Genomic DNA, 15,264 nt, shown 5'->3' on the forward strand with positions numbered 1-15,264 from the left:
CCCATGGAGGGAATCTGGCCAGGAAGTAAAGGAGAGGCTGCTTTTAAATATCAAGAGGCCTCCCCTCTCAAGTCTAAGCTCTCTCCATGGAGCTCTAACATGAGCCTGTGAGCCTTGCGACGCGGTCCTAATTTTTGAAAAGATGGACTGCACTTCGTGCTTTGAGTGCCAAGGTGTGAATGAGTCAAGTGTGGAAATAAAGACAAGCCCACCCACCACCTTCATAGCTATGGGTCCAGCGCAATAGAGGACTGCAAAACAATTGCTCTTGCTGTTTATTTTGGCTTCCAGCCAAATAGGAATTCTAGAAATTTGTTTGTAGATAAATTGTGTGTCCATGTCTGAGAGGAAACGTGCTGCTTGGTAACGACCACAGGCTGCAGATCCCCATTTCATGGAGAAAAACCTGCAGGCAACATGGTCGTTTTTCTCTGCATGTGGAAAACTACAGGGTGCTCGTCTGTCACGTGGCTGCTCGGGCATCGAGGGCGCTGGCGGTTCTGGAGACTTGACTCTGAACGGGGGAAGCAGGTTTCAGTTTCAAGCATTGTTGGTTTGCACAAGTCCCTGTGCTTGACAGTTGTCATCTGGGAAAGAAGTAATGATCAGAATTAAAAAACGAAACCATTTCTTGTCAGTTTCCACCTTTTAGTATTTTGCTTTTATCTTCTTTCCCTTTTGTCACGAAGTGCCTGAGATGCAACAGTTTCATAAATGAATGAGAATGAGTGTGACCAGACCCTAGGAAAATGTCCAACAAGGTAAGATCAGAGACTTGAACGCTGTTTAAAATACAGAAAGTACTAAGCTAGTTCTTTTTTTATCATGGCTTTTTTATTTTATAAACTGGGTCTCCAGGAGTGAACGTTTCAGCTTTTTAGAGTTATAAATATATATGATTAATAAGAAAAACACTGAAGGAAAATGAAAACAACCTCACATCCTGTACTTCCCGACATCCTCTTTTTGATTTGGTGAAGTTTCCTGTCATTACTTCTCAGAATATTTATTTTTAAGGAAGTTCCTTTAGCAAGAAGATTGAGACCAGCACCCAATCCCTACATGCACACACACACACACACACACACACACACACACACGCACACACACACACACACCCCTGCCTCATACATGTTTTCTATGTGCCCACGATTCTTGATATCAGAATTCATGCTGTGTTAATGCTGTGTTTTTGAAGGTCCTGGTCCATTAGTGAATTGTGAAATTATTAATTTAATGGGTAGAGAGAAGCTCAGTCTTCTAACAACTTTGCGAAGGGAACTGTATTATCCCTAATTTACAGATGAGGAATGCCAGACCTTAGGAGGTTAAGTAACTGTCTCCAAAACCTTGTCTTAACTATCAAGGTTATAGTACACCATTTAACAATTTTGGATATATCACATTATCAACATAACTATATATGTAGTTTTTATTTTTTATTTTGTCTTTTTTTAGGACCGTACCCATGGCATATGGAGGTTCCCAGGCTAGGGGTCGAATCAGAACTGTAGTTGTCGGCCTACACCGCAGACACAGCAACTCGGGATCTGAGCCACATCTGCGACCTCCACCACAGTTCACGGCAACGCTGGATCCTTAATCCACTGAGTGAGGCCAGGGATCGAACCTGCACTGTCATGGATCCTTATCAGATTCGTTTCTGCTGAGCCACGATGGGAACTCCTACAAACATAACTATATACAGAAGAAAACTGATTTCCTCTTATATTCTAAAAGGGAGAGCTTAAGGCTTGTATTGAATATAAGCTTAAAAATCGTGTGTGTATGTGTGTGTGTGTGTGTGTGTGTGTGTCTGTATGTATTAATTAGAGTTGTGGGGAAAATGTGTAGGGCTCAGTAATATTAATAGAAATATCAAAATTCATGTGTGATTTCTTAAGCAAAGAGACTTTTTACTTTAAAAATTCATAATTATATTTTATATTTATAAAGCACTTTACAGTTTATAAACAGGGCTTTCCTGAATGTCATGTGATCCTTAAGAATTCTATAGACTCTATATATGTGGCCTTTTTATGGTACGGCCTGTAAGAGTGGTTATAGCTGATAACGACTAGTTATCAATAGGAAAGGCAACACATTTTGGCCACAGTGCAAAAGTATAAAAATGGTGCTTACAGGTAATTTGCCATTAACAAATTCCTAGCTCATGAAGAAGTAGCAGAGCCACCAAATGAGTGATCAAACAGATGTATTTAATAGGCTCTAAAAGGTTAAACATAAAAATGCACTCAGGAACTCCTTGTGGTGAAGCGGGTTAAGGATACGGTGTTGTCACTGCTGTGGTGCAGCTTTGCTCCCTGGCCTGGACACTTCCACAGGCCGTAGGTGAGGCCCTTAAAAAATGCAATCAGAGAGTTGACTCTGCACATCTCTTCCTTTCAGAGATAACCATGGTGGTGTTTCTTAAATACATTTGTCATTTTGGAAAGAGCTCCCCAAATTACTAGGATTACATCCCGTGTCAGCATTTGTGTGCTCTCCCAGTTACTCTTTGCTTTTTTTTTTCTTTTTTGTGGGCGGGGTTTGGGGGGGGGCAATACCCATGGCATGCAGAAGTTCCTGGGCCAGTTCCTGAGCCACAGCAGCAACCAGAGCCACAGCAGTGACAATGCTGGATCCTTAACTGACTGAGCCACTGGGGAACTCCATTCTTCGCTTTTGTGGATGTCTCAGAGCACACAGGCTTTTAGTTATGCAGTGAAGGAAACCCTCGGGAGGTGAGGGATGTTGATAGCAAAGCAGAAGGAGGAAAAAGGAGCAAAATTCCACCTGCTCCAGAGTGATACCTAGTGGCAGTCCTACCCTTTGAGCTTGACTGTGGATGAACGAGATTTAAGATATACCTGTGGGTACCACTGGTGCGAAGAAGGACAAAAGGAAGAGAAACAGAGAGGAGAGGAAAGGAGGGCAAGGAGGGCAGTGTCAGAGCAGAGTAATGTGCATCAGAACAAAAGCTGGGGTTCATATGTGAAAAAGAGAGGGAAAGAGGAGGAGAGAGCAAGATACTAAGAGAGGTACAGGACGAGGCTCGACAGAACCACTCTGTTTAAAGCTGCCTTGGAGTTCCTGTCGCGGCTCAGTGGTTATCGAATTTGACAAGGAACCATGAGGTTGTGGGTTCGATCCCTGGCCTTGCTCAGTGGGTTGAGGATCCAGTGCGGCCTTGAGCTGTGGTGTGGGTGGCAGACGCGGCTCGGATCCCGCGTTGCTGTGGCTGTGGCGTAGGCCGTTGGCTGCAGCGCCAATTAGACCCCTAGCCTGGGAACCTCCATATGCCGAGGGAGCGGCCCTAGAAAAAAAAAAAAAAAAAGCAAAAAAGACAAAAAAAAAAAAAAAATAAAGCTGCCCTTATCTGCAGTAACATAGGCCTGACTTGAATGCTTAAACACATTCAAGTCAGTATATTGATTGATCTCCTGGCTCAGTGATGTCCTAAGGACCCTCCCCAGCTTTGACCTCAATTTTGTTCCTCTTGCGGATATAGAGTGACTACACTGCCGGGACTATGTGCTTCCTTATTTCCCTCCAAGGAGGAAAAGGCTGGAGTCCTATGGTTCTCTGAAGAGCAAGGGATAACCCAGAATCCTCCAGCAAACTTCTGCTTATATCTTATTGGCAGAATTAAGTCACATACTCATTCCTGAATGGTTGATTGATGGAGGGTTGGCATGACTCAAACCAATCAGACCTCTCTCTGGAACTGGGAATCAACCTCCTCTGGGCACACGGGTGGATGAAAGGAAAGCAAAGTTGAGATTTTTGGGAGGAAGAAGGGAAAAAATATTTTGCTGAGTAGGCAATCAACAAAGTTCACTACATACAAGAACTTTTGAAAACTTTGGTAACATTCCCCAATAGTTCTAATGGATTCGATATTGAATATTTCTATCATTAAAATAGTTTCATCTCTAAAGACCTATTATGTCACTTTCCTTCTCATAGAAGAATGCCTTGAGGAGCCATTTAAATAAAAGCGACGAAAGCAAGCACAGAGAGCTTCTATTTTCTATATACTTTACCACCAAAAAAATCTCAACTTTTACCCAAAAATAGTATGCTGTATTCACTCCCAGAAAGACAATGCACAATGATTGACTTCTGTTGGAACAAACTCTGGGAGCGAGAACTACTAGCCATTGTGCAGAGCTAACTTCTCTCTCTGATTTCCTCCCCCACTCCGCAGTTACACTTCAGCGTTATCCTCGTGTGTCTTGCCACCTTTCTGCCTCATGACACAAAGGCATGGCTGGTTAGGACCATCCTAGCCCAAAGAAAGGCAAGCACAGCGGCCAGCCAGGCTTAGATGAAATGCACACTGTTCGCTGAACGGCTGTGGTGTTTTGAGGCTTCTCTTCATGAAAGACCAGCGTAAATTCAACAGCCCGCAGTTGCTCAAATCTGGGCTCTGGTTTCATTGCCACCACCCACTGCCACTTCCCCACCCGGGAGAATTACAGCAAAGCGGTGTTTTAACAACGTCCCCAGGGGAGTGTTGAGTAAGAAGTAAAGCATGCCGGGTCACCAATAAATCATCTCTGGAGAAAAGGACATTTCAGGAAAAGCAAACAAAGTGTAGAAAAGCCTGAGCTAGCAATCTGCTGTTGCAGAGTTTGAACGATGACTCTCCTCTCCGCTTAGACAAACACCGAGCAGGAAGCACTGAACAGGAAAAAAAAGTAGCTCTGTCCAGAGCCGTAGATGAGCACGGCTAACGGTGACTGTCATTTTGACTTCATTGCCCATTAAAAAAACAAAAAACAAAAAAGACAACAACAACGAAGGTGGCTAGTTCTTTAATGCTTTCCAGTTGAACTTCGGAGTATTTTCACAAGTTCTGCAATGGAGAGGCAACAACCCTGGAACAAGGTTTTTCAAAGTTGTTTCAAAGCTCAGCTAACTCCCCGAGTAATTTAACCACCTTCTTTCCCCTTGAGCCCTGGCTGCAATGTGCAGGTAAATTGCTCTCCCTGGAATAGCTACTTGTGGTAGGGCTCGTGGGAAAGGAATGGCATCTTGTTCACTGGGATTTGTAAATACCTTGTGAAGTTTGGAACCCGTACCATTCTTGCGATTTTCTATTAGGCAAACTTTGCTAGTATCCTCCTGCCTCGCTTTTCCTCTGCTGCACAATTCCAAAGCTTAGTCGTCTATTAATTGCCACTGTGATACCGTCTCACAACAATGTCAGCCCATATTTATTAGCTGAGCTTGCTGCTGGCTGGCTCCATAGCAACCGGCTGAAAATATTATAGGACTTTCCCCATGAGCCCATAGTGAACAAAGCACGTGACTATTTTTTATTTTAACATTTGTCTACCTCAAGAGGAGCTGGGCAGGATTCAGGAAATATCTTTCAGCTGGGAAAAGAAATAACCAGCCAGGCCAAATGCTAGCCCTTATTTCTTTAGATGCCCTATTGATTGTCAATTGTCATCACACTCTTATGAATGATTCATGCCATTCGCCTTGACTCTGTCACTTGTGTTAGCTGACTTTCCATTCTGTGCTTCCTAAAACTGGTGTTGCTAGGATGAATAAATTCTTATAATAGGTGGGGATTCAGTGAGCCGGTTGATGTATTTGACTAAATTTCTTTGATAAGATATTTTAAAAATAATATTTTAAAATTTCAAAAGCCCCTTGGGACCTTCACTAGCATTTTGAAGAAAGCCTAAAGCACTGGTTTTCATTCTCTTCTAAGAGTCCCCCCTGCAGCTTTAAAAGGCTATGAATTTATGAATATATGCTACTATATTCCCAGTAGGAGATTCTTGATTATTATTTTTTATGAAGATTAAATAAATTGGCTACATATTGACTAAGCAAATCTATGCATAAAGCAACAGAATAATGTGATTCTGTCATTATGTAGTAGTGCACAAAACAGGTACTCAACAACTATTTCTTGAGTCTTGTCAAATTCATATTTTTCAATTACTGGTTTGATAATTAAACAAACTATATGTAGTGGTATTTTATTTTCTTTTTTTCCTTTTAAATGAGAGTCTCCTTTATTTATTTATTTATTTATTGGGCCAAGCCTGTGACATGTGGAAGTTCCCAGGCCAGGGACTGACCCCAAGCCACAGCAGCGACCCAAGCTGCTGCGGTGACAACACCAGATCATTTACCTGCTATGCCACAAGAGAACTCTTGTAGAGGTATTTTCAAATCAGCGGAAATCTAGTTTGTGGCCTATATAACCGTAACATGTTTAGACGTAAATTTATGCCCTTCCTGCTTTGGTGGAATAAGATTTGTCACTTCTTTCATCCCACACAGGGTCTCCTTGTTTAATTACGTATGTGTATGGTTTTGTAGGGATTACTAGAGAGCTATTTTCCTTCCATTATACAGTCAGGTCTTAGAAGGGTGAAAACCATAACATTCATCTTTGGGAATATTTCAACCCAGAGAAGTGAATAGAAACGCGAAAAGCTTTGCCGCATCTGACCTGAACCATGTTAGTTGGGTTCAACATCTTCTCAGCTGAGGTCCAGGCCCCTGTGTAGCCAGATCTAGACCAGGTGATGTACTTTGTTCCCCAAAGACAAAAGGACACCCTTACCCCTTTTGCTTTTACAGGCACTGCCCTATACCTTCTTAATAACCCTGCCAACTTACCCATTTGGTTCTCTAACCACCTTCTGAAGCTTGTCTCCGGACTTCCAGTAACCTACTGGGTCATTCCAGGTGCATTTGCCTGGACTTCCATCATTATCATCACAATAATATCTCCCCCTGAGTACGGTGTGCTGGCTAAGCCACAGGGTTTACATGCATTATCTCATTTAAGTCTTAAAAAAAAAAATCCCCTAAGAGGCAAGTACTACTATTCTGTGCTCAAGTTACTAAGAAAACACATAGCAGGAGTTCCTGCTATGGCTCCCCAGTAACGAATCTGACAAATATCCATGAGGATGCAGGTTTGATTCCTGGCTCTTCTCAGTGGGTTAAGGATCCGGCGTTGCCATGAGCTGTGGTGTAGGCTGCAGACATGGCTTAGATCTGGTGTTGCTGTGGCTGTGGTGTATGTTGGCAGCTCTAGCTCTGATTCGACCCTAGCCTGGAAACTTCTATATACTATAGGTTCAGCCATAAAAAGCAGAAAGAAGAAAGAAAGAAGAAAGAAAGAAAGAAAGAAAGAAAGAAAGAAAGAAAGAAAGAAAGAAAGAAAGAAAGAAAGAAAGAGAAAGAAAGAAAGGAAGAAGGAAAAAAAGAGGAAAAGAAAGGAAGAAGGAAAGAAAGAAGGAAAGGAAGAAAGCACATAGGAAACAGGTGTTAGAGGCAGGACTTGAACCCAGGCAATGTCTTCACTGCTGTTCTCCACCTCTCCCCAGCTCCTGCCCAAATGGAGAATTGAGTATGAGCCACTTGGATAAGAGCCAGATTTCCTCACCAGACGGCACGGTTGCCAATCTGGGGGAGGATATGGGGCCAGCTGCACGAAGTGATTCTGCTTTCCAATAGTCTTCTCTTAATTCTTAGTGGCAAGATGTTTTATTCATTTCCTTTGTGTTTGAAATTAGGCTTTAACTTTTTGTTCACGCGCTATGCCACAGGACGCCCAGACTGCATTCATCATGAGCCATCGTGTCCCTTATCACTTTTTTACAATGATGCTGGCTTGGCCTTAGCTTTTAGGTGAAGTCGTCTTAGAAAAAGCCAAGAACTACATAAGTAGGGTGTAAAAAATGACAAACATCGCAAGCATTCATTTTATACTCCCACAATCTTAATTTCCCAATTTTTGTTAGTTGAAAACAAGAACACTAAGACTTCTTAGAAAATAGTGGATCTTGAGAAATACTCACAACCACCAATAAACAAAAGCCAAATACACTCATGCCTACATCCTCACTCCACACAAACCAGATAATAGTGAAAAGACTTGGAAATTGCTTTTTATCAGTTAGGTACGCTACAGAAACATACGGAAATGAATGGAAGACCCCACTGGCAAGTATTTGCTTACCTTTTTTTTAGCCCATAAATCAGAAGCATAAAAAGACTAAGGTGGGATTCAATTATGAACTTTGTGGTGACTTTTTTTTTTTCTTTTTCTGCTGCTCCGGTGGTATATGGAAGTTCCCCAGGCCAGGGATGAAATCTGAGCTGCATTACCCATGCTAGATCCTTATCCCACTGCACCGCACTGGAGATCGAACCAGCAACTCCACAGAAACAAGTCAGATCACTAACCCACTGGGCCATACCAGGAACCCCGTGGTGACTTTTAATGGGTGGCATTTTTCAGTAAACATCTCTGTCTGAACAGTGACATTACGGAGCAAGAAAGAGAAGGTCCCTCAGAGGAACTACCTTGCCTTCTGGAGAAAATCAAGACAAGAGAAGAGTTCTACTAAGAGTCTTCAAGGTGCAGGGTAGAAATATTGCGAGGTAAGGGAAGGACCATCTCACTTGATGAGAATAACAAGAAACACAGCAAAAGTTTTAGGATAGTAGGAAATGAAATATCCAACTCTTGAAATGTCGCTGTGCGTTCTGAGTGACAGAAGCAGGAAGGAGAGTGAGCAATCCCTGAGTCCGTGTTGCCCTTGGCCGGTTAAGAAACCGTACGATGGGGCATGTGATTAACCCGTCTCTGCTCTTGTCTCAACCGTCTCCTCTTGGAATCTTTTTTTTTTTTTTTTTTTTTTTTGTCATTTTAGGGCCACACCCTCGGCATGTAGAGGTTCCCAGGCTAGGGGTCAAATTGGAGCTGTAGTCGCTGGCCTACACCATAGTCACAGCAACTTGGGATCCGAGCCAAGCCTGCAACCTACACCACAGCTCACGGCAGTGCTGGATCCCCAACACACTGAGCAAGACCAGGGATCGAATCCAAGTCCTCATGGATACTAGTCGGGTTCGCTAACCACTGAACCCACAACGGGAACTCCCCTCTTGGATTCTTAACTCACATGGGATTTTGATCCAATGGGCAGGATGGCTGATCCTGAAAGATGTTCACCCACCCAAACTCAAGGTTTTGGCTGGCAGGGATCTAGTCTGTTCTGCAAATAGCTGTGCTGTGAGCACCTGGAACATAGTAGGTGCTCAGTGGATCTTTGGTGAATGTATGAATGCACACCTCACAGCAGCCTGAGAAATATTTTGGGCTATTTGTCCGTGGCCGTGGCAGCTGAGTTATTTTGTTCATGTTCAGTTTATGTTTGTGTCCTCCTTGCAGGAAAGATGCCAGAAGACTACAAAGTAATCCTGGTATGTTTTCGTGGAAGCGTGTGCTCTTGTGTGTGTGTGTACGATCATTCACACTGATATCAAATCACACACCTATAGCCGGATCTATGGTAGCCTTTCGTTAACTCTTCGTCAACCGTCCTGAAATGAAACTTTCCCAATACGCCTCTCTGAGTAGTGACTGTGTAGAAGAATAAGAAGTCAAGGTCGAGTCACAAACAAAACGACCCACCCCTGCTAATAACACGGCTCCATGACAATAAGAAAAAGGTAATCCGGGGAGGTCACGCCTCCACTCCAGAAATCTCACGACAATCTCAGTTGGGATTTGGTGGCCATGTAAACACATTCACATTACCTTCCAGCAAAAACCTCAAACTACTTGTTTGAGCTGGTTTCAGCTAGAAGACGCGAATCCAGATCAAAATCTAAAGCCACAGAAGTACTGAAATAGCTGAAACGGAGACGTAGTCATTACAGGAAGCTTAGGATGGTTCAAAGGAGGTTAAAAAAAGAAAAAGAAAGCAGAGGAAAAGCTGCAGCGAGAGAAGCTTGTGGCATTGCCCTTGCCTTCTGGAAATGTTGCCATCCTCCGAAGAGGAAGGGGAAGGAGTTAGAGGTGCAAAGCAAGCAGCTTGGACAAGGACAAAACAGGAAGCAGGAGTGCTGATGACATGGAACTGTACACTGGGAAGAGAGGAAGGCCTCAAAGCCGCAGGGCCGGTGAAGACACCGGGGAGAACAAAAGCAAAGCAGCGAGGGACTCTGGGTGAAAGAACGCATCCAAGGCAGATAATGAAGTTGCCAGTGCCTTCTTGAAATGACCTGGAAACAGACCTGGTCCTGTTAGAGTCTTTCCAAGGGTGTCCTACTGTACTAGATTTGCCCTGGATGGAAAACTGCCTGAACTAAATGAACCCTCAGCGTTGGGGGAGTTGTTTGGTTGCTGATATAAGGAAATATAACAAGTGTCGTTTACTGGTAATGGGTGACATTTAGCACGTTGCCCAGGTTGACCGCAAGGAGAGGTAGACTGAGGCAAGCTGGAAAAAAATGAGCTTTTACTCAGGAATAGCAGAGGCACTGCAATTCAAGACAAGCAGACTGGAGTCGCTGCGGGCGAGTCTGTTGGGGTCTGGGGTAGGCCGTCTTTAGGGACAGGGAATGTGGAGAGGGGACAGTGAGAGTTAGAGTCAGTCAAAATCAAAAACAAACAGACCAGCCTTGAAAGCTTCCTGAGCAGACAAAATCCGTCCAGTCACACAAACAAAGCTCAATCCGGCTGCTTGGCGAGGCCCGCCTGACCTGGGTGGTCAGTTCACGCCTCTAGCAACACATCCCACGTTTGATAAGAGACGCTCTCTGATCCGCCCCACCCCTAGCATCTGAGAACATTCTGACACAATCAGTTTTCCATAAATCAGGCCTTTGTGGGAAATCAGCCTCGTGGTCCCTAAATTTTGTCTTCCTGAGGGCACACGTGTGAGAGCCTCTGTTTTATATCCTCTGGTTCTATTTTAGATCAAAATTCTTTCTCTCGCACAATCTGGGTAATATCATTTGATTCTCATGAGTCTTACCACTTAGAGTTTTTAGATGAAGTCTCTTGAGGTTGTGTGATTTTAAGGGTCGGGTGGCCAGCACAGAGTAATTTCAAGACATGAATTTCCCCCTTTTGAATCCAGAGCCTATATTCTAGCTACCATTCCGTTTCACCTCCCAAGTTATAGTGCCATTTGATCAATCTATGATTTTCAGCTGAACATAACAGAACTACCCTGGCTCATTTCCATTTATATTTGCTCTATTTACTGGAATCGCTGTTATTTTTCCTTTGCCAAACTATTTCTTTTTTGCCTGTACCCGTGGCATGCAGAGGAGTTCCCTGGGCCAAGAATGGAACCTGAGCCACGGCAGTGACAATGCCAAATCCTTAAACAGTAGCCCACCAGGGAACTCCCTCCTATGCCAACCTTTAGAGGGAAGGCAGTCAAATGCCCAGAATCAAGGAGCAACTCAAAGAAGAAAAAAGAAATGTAGAGCTAGTAAGATCTAGAGAGGTAAACACTCAAGCCAGCTAGGATGTTATAGATTACAGAGGTTAATTCCCTCATCAGAGGGATCCCTCAGTTAACAGCCTTGCTGAAACTATTTTAATAAGCGACGAAAATTCTTCCACCAAATAGAGGGTGATCAGGAGTTATTTTTCTTACATTTATTTAAAAGTATTGTATTGCAATGTTCTGGGAAGATCACCATGTTAATAATCTAATGTAATTATTATTGTTATTCATAAAATAAGTTTGAGGTGGTCAAGTGATTTGTCCAAGGTCACACATTGGATTAACTTTTTCAAATTTCTCCAAGCCTTGCTTTAATCAGGAACTATATTCTTGCCAGCAAGGCCCAAAGTGGATGGAATTTAAGCTTACGTCATATAGTGTTAGTTGTTTTTAAAGAAAGAAAAACTCTGCTTCAGAATCCAGAGCTCATGTTTCTCAGTTGGCTGCCATCCTCAGACTGGGACCTGCAGAGGACACCTCCTCAGACACTTAGGAGAGTTAGGGACGCTCCAGTGCCCTTTCATAACCCAGGTGGCTTGCCATGCTCCTTGGTTTAGGAAACGAGGTCCTCAGGCACTGTTACTCCGAGTTATTTAAGGTTTCAAGGCAAATTCTAAATACACAGAAAGACCCACAAATATACATATGGATAAGCTCAACACACACTCCAAGGGGATTTTCCTCAGAGCACGATCGTGTTGCCAGGAATTTGAAGACAGATGTAGAAAGATGCACATACCGTGGCCACGGAGGAAAGACATTCTTCTGTGCTGGAAAAATTCAGAGGTGCCTTGTTTTATGCTGGTGTTCATGTCAGTATGATTTTAGGTACAGTCAGCCCCTCCACATTCGTGGTTCTGCATCTGTGGATTCAATTCACCACAGATAGAAAATCCTTTGGGGGAGTTCCCATGGTTGCTCAGCAGGTTAGGAACCTGACGTAATCTCCAAGAGGACGCAGGCTTGATCCCTGGCCTTGCTCAGTGGGTTAAGGATCTGCAGTTGCCACAAGCTGTGGCGTAGGTTGCAGATGTGTCTCAGATCCTGTGGCTGTGGTATAGGCCTGCAGTGGCAGCTCCAATCCAACCCTGACCTAGGAACTACCATATGCCACAGGTGTGGCTATGAAAAAAAAAAAAAAGAAAAGTAAAAAAAAAGAAAATCTTTGGGGAAAAAAAATTCCAGAAAGCGAAGTTCCAAAAAGTAAAAGTTAAATTTGCTGCATACTGGCAACTAATCACTTAGCCTTTACATTTTATAAGGTGTTATAAGGAATCTAGAGATGATTTAAAATTTATGGGAGGATGGATGTATGTGGGTTGTAGGCAACCACCCCATTTTATCTGAGGGGCTTGAGCATCCAAGAATTTTAGTATCTGCAGGGGCCCTGAAACCAATCACCCGTGAATACTGTAAATGCTTCTGGACTAAGGGTCTTGGAAGAATGGGAGCTGACAGCTTAGTTCCATATAGGGTGTTTTTCTAAACTGGACTGCTAAGATTTTCTTTGATTTGGATTAATGGGGCTCATGAAACACCTTAAAATGATGTTGCTTTTTTCAGAATAAAATGAAATACAAATACTTCAATACTTTTTATTGAATCAGATATATTGTGTACTATTGTAAAGAGATGGTGGTATTATTAAAACCAAAGGAATATGAAATACTTATGGAGGAAAATTTTAAATTGAGGAAATTCTATCCATTGACAATCTTTTTCTTAATATGTTGCACAGAAGAGACAGCCAGTTTACCTATCCTCAAGTCCCATTTTTCCTTCCTCTTTAACAGAGCCCCAGTTTTTAGCTGGGCACAGAGTTTCTGTGCAAGACTAGGCTAAGTTTGGCCATGTGGCTATTTTCTGTCAAAGACAGGAAAGCATCATTCCCGCCTGGGAGGTCCAAAAAGGCTGCTGAAAGGGATTCAGCTCAGCTGGGAGGGTCCTGCCTGTTTTCTTCTCCTTCTTTGGATCTGCAATGCAGATGTGATAACTGGAAATTTAATAGCCCTGAGATGGCTTTAATAGTAAAAGTCACACATTAGGAAAATGGGAAAAAAAGGTATGACTTTCTGCAATGGCCAGATTTGGATCGCCTCCCTCCGGACTTCTTCACGACTGCACCCATGGCATATGGAAGTTCCTGGGCCAGGGATCCAACCCACGCCTCCACAGTGACCCAAGCAGCTGCAGTTGGATTCTTAACCCACTGCTCCAGAGTGGGAAATCTGCTCCAGTCTTCTTTTAACAGAGTCAAAAATCCTCCCCAGTTCTGGCTCGCTGTAGGTACTGGTAGTGTGCTTGTATTTTTAATATGAAGCAAAACCTAATCCTAACTATCTATTAGCAATGCAAATTCCTGCTGCAGTTCTAACATTGCACTGCAGAGGTTGAACACCTACAACTACAGGCAGTAAGTATAATACAAAAGGATAGTTTCAACCACAGGTTTGGGTATTATTTTGTGTTTTCTTAGAAAGACTATCTGTGTTTTCTTAGAAAGACTATAAAGATAGCTTTTTTTTTTTTTTCCAGAGTAACGTGGGCTCTGAGCCTCAGCTGTGACCTACACCACAGCTCACGGCGATACCAGGTCCTTAACCCGCTGAGCAAGGCCAGTGATCGAGCCCGCATCCTCATGGATACTAGTTGGGTTTGTTACTACTGAACCGCAATGGGAACTCCTAAAGATGACTGTGTAAACTAACTTCTATTTTAGTTTTTGAAAGTCTTACTTTTGCAACCAAAAAATAAGAAGAGAAAAACAGCACTAGATCTCACTAGTTTCTGGATTCACTTTTTCTCTCTTTCTCTCACTAACATCCAACGGTGGTAAAGGTTTCATCTTACTCAAAGTACCTATTTTCCTACATATTAATGTAATGCTTTCAGTTCATAAAGAATACCCACAAGAACATCTCATATGATTCTCATAGTAAATCCATGTAGTAAGCAAGACGAACACAGTCGTTTCCATTTTTCTCGGAGCAGCAACTGGATTTTCCGCTTCATTACATCATGTTGAGGTAGATGGGACTATTCTTATCCCTAATACACACACAGCAGAATCATGAAATGCTCACATCCTCTGACCCAATGCCTTGACAACAAATGGACATCTAACAAACACCTGTGCTGCTGGATGGATGACTGGTGAGTGAGGGAATAAAGAAAATGAGGCCCAGGTCAGTTAAAGGCAGTATCTGTCACAACACTGGAATGAAGATTAGGATTTCATCATCATCATCTCTCTCTCTCTCTCTCTCTCTCTCTCTCTCTTTTTTTTCTTCTTAAGGCTGCAGGTGCAGCATATGGAAATTCCCAGGCTAGGGGTCCAATTGGAGCTGCAGCTGCCAGCCTACGCCATAGCCACAGCAATGCAGGATCCGAGCCACATCTGCAACCTACACCACAGCTCACGGCAATGCCAGATCCTTAACACACTAAGTGAGGCCAAGGATTGAACCCGCATCCCCATGGATACTAGCTGGGTTCATTACCATTGAGCCACAGCAGGAACTCCTCATCATCTCTCTTCTAATTTTTCCCCATTACATGGTGTTGCTCTCCCTAGACACTCACCCTCCAATTTGCTGAGTTGTCCCTTTGGGTGGACTGCAGTGAAAGGCAGTGCTCAGACGGCCATCAACGGTGACCTTCAGCTGATGCCCCAGTGCAACACAGCACGCCCCACAAAAGAGGTGGCTTTCACTGGCAGCTTTCCCAATCTTCACATATTGATGCTGTGCCAACAGCTATTGTCCTTGAGATGTGACTCTGCTGGCAACATGGGATGGCCTTTCACATGGATAACGAGCAAGGAGTTCCATTTCTAGCTTTGCCTGACACCCGTGCACAGCTAGATTATTTGTTTCACTTTGGAAAATGTTCCAGGAGGCTTTATGTTGTGTTGGTGATTGTGATTTAACCTGAAGGTTTAAAGGAGAAACACAAGAACCACAAGGACTTG

General features: G+C 43.3%; 1 long non-coding RNA gene across 1 annotated transcript; it reads left to right on the forward strand.

Moving 5' to 3' along the window:
- Window positions 1-347: 347 nt before the first annotated feature.
- On the forward strand, window positions 348-12,883 carry LOC146401116 (uncharacterized). The gene is made up of 3 exons (XR_014811983.1): window positions 348-761; window positions 4,211-4,980; window positions 9,221-12,883. It is a non-coding gene; the product is annotated as an uncharacterized LOC146401116 (long non-coding RNA).
- The last annotated feature ends 2,381 nt before the right edge of the window (window positions 12,884-15,264 follow it).

Source organism: Sus scrofa, chromosome 8, assembly GCF_054392235.1.
Source record: "Sus scrofa isolate SSC_HxYL_T2T_F1_AM1 chromosome 8, Sscrofa_HxYL_maternal_Yorkshire_Landrace_v2.0, whole genome shotgun sequence".
Lineage (NCBI taxonomy): Eukaryota > Metazoa > Chordata > Mammalia > Artiodactyla > Suidae > Sus > Sus scrofa.